Source organism: Anneissia japonica, unplaced genomic scaffold, assembly GCF_011630105.1.
Source record: "Anneissia japonica isolate Jap-2015-1 unplaced genomic scaffold, ASM1163010v1 scaffold3709_len703521_cov189, whole genome shotgun sequence".
NCBI classification, from domain to species: Eukaryota; Metazoa; Echinodermata; class Crinoidea; order Comatulida; family Comatulidae; genus Anneissia; species Anneissia japonica.
This window is the reverse complement of record NW_022694779.1, coordinates 347,963-350,432: the sequence shown is the minus strand read 5'-3', so window position 1 is coordinate 350,432 and position 2,470 is coordinate 347,963.

Here is a 2,470-nt window from a genome sequence, read left to right as displayed (position 1 = left end):
AAGATCACATGATTTCATCTTTATTAAACTTAATATTTAGCAAAGGTGTTCCAACCCGCATGCATGCAAATTTGTTATAATCATACAAGCGGCGCTCAAAAATTACATAAATGCAATTTAAATATGACAAAGTCTAAGCTGATATATTACTAGTAACTCTTTAATTTTTTTTTATATACACATTCAGGAGTGACATGAAGTGCATTTTTAAAAAAAATTTTAAAAGGTAAAAGGTAAAACAACACCTAAAAATAAAAACACAACATATAACAACATAAATAATGAACATGTATGAATATATATATATATATACATTACAAAAACTCCTTCCACCAAGTAATTCCCTAAACAATTGGAAAATGTCTGACAATAACAGAAGGTTACACACAATTTAATGTACTACTATTGACCACTTTAAGAACCTCCATTTAACTGACACAATGAAACAACATTAAACAGTGCAATAAATGCTTAGAGTATGTCTTGATGGCTCCACACATAGTCTACAATATTGCGGTTGATAATTATCTCATTGAGGCTGCTACATTGCATTTGACTATAACATTTCAGGCATAAAAATAATCGTTAAAGCTAAAGTTATTTACATTAAATTTTGATTAAAATGGATTGATTTTTGGTTCTATTATACATTTTCAACTATATAGCTTTGTTAAATATTTATTATCTGTGAATTGCTAATCAATTTCAAATCATCATCAAAATACATTGCCTATTTTGGCATATTTAAGTTATTATTTTATTTATTTATTTTAATAGGATTTATACAGCACATATATCCAGAAAACTGCTCAAGGCGATCTTTTCCCTGGTCATTGGATACAGAATCAATCATACACAATGTGCCACCTCCTCCGCTCTCTGGGGAATTTTTCTAGTTACGTGTGTAATCAGTACTACTAATTTCATTTCCGAATCATTCACCTCCTACCAGGTACCCATTTATATTCCTGGGTGAAGAGAGGCAAATGCAGATAAAGTGTCTTGCCCATGGACACAAGCAGTGTGACGAGCATCGTTCTCGAACCCCTGACCTTTAAACTGAAAGTCCAACGCCTTACATGTTGCGCCACACGCTTCTAAAAACTTATAAACTTTAAAAAAGAAAAAAAATTCCCAGGAAGGGATAAATAATAAATATATTCTTTGCATAATTGTAAATCAGTTTAAAGATTTTCAGAATAACATCTTTTAATTTATGTTGAAAAAAATGTTTAATGCATTAGAATATTTTGAGGGGCAACTGCCTACCAAATTTTCGTATCTTCAGAGTAAAAGCCTGTAATTATATTCACCTGAGTTTGTAATGTAAGCCCTGTCTCTTATACACATCTCTCTTGAACTCCTCAGTGCATCCTAGTCAACTCTTGGCTTCTAGCTTAAATGCTAGCTTCATTTGTTATTTTTTTTCTGTTGGAAAAATCCTGGCACTACCACAGTTTTACACATAATGCATCAATCTGGCATATTGCTTTAGAAGTTTGTATCCTATAAACTATCCTTCTGGTAAGAACATTAATAACATTGTCTTGGCTGTCTGTCTGTCTATTTTATCTATCTGTCTTTTTGTCAATAAATACTAAGTGCAATTAGTACATGAGGCGTGGGTGGGCCACCATACAGTCAACTTTAATATCACTGCAAAGCTGAAAAGGTCACTTTCTAAGAAGTAGAATGACTCCATGATGCTAATAATTATCCAAGATCTGAATACCTATACAGAACAGTGAGATCTGAATATTCATATATAATATGACATACAGGAAATAATCATATATGAATAGTCAGATTTAAAGTCCCATTCCTGGCAAAATTTCACTAAAAAAGATTTTTTTTTATAGAAAAAATGCATATGCATTACTCTATTTATTATAAACAATGGAAAAATATTGGCATAAATTTCAGTTTTACGCAAAAGAATTAAAAAAAAGAGAAATACAAACTATTTCTCATAGGAGATTACCATTTTCTCGACGAATTCTTCGTTACTAGGCAAATTCAGAGGTTGTAGATCGCATCCGCTAGAATGCTCTCGCTTTTATGTATACTTTATACGTTCTATAAAGTCCGCCCTCTCTGATGAAATTGGTTTTTGTACTTCGCATCTCGCACACTGCGATCGAAGTAGGCCTGAGATATGTTTGTTTAATTGTCAAAATCTCGGTCAGAATCATATTTTTCAACAAATTTAAAATAATTCCTATTAAATATTATATTTCACAAGTGTCAATACTAGCAACGGAAAATATCATGTTGGCCGTTTTTATGTGTGATACACAGAACTTAAATCGAGGTAAGGCTAGGCCTAGACTAGCAGTGTTGTATAGGTTAATGTTTTCGGTGCCTACTATATTTCTTCGCAGACCTATCGCAAAATTAAACATGAAAAATCCATCCGCATTTATTTTTTGTGTGGAACACAAAAAATCAAACTTCAGTTTTATTTTACATT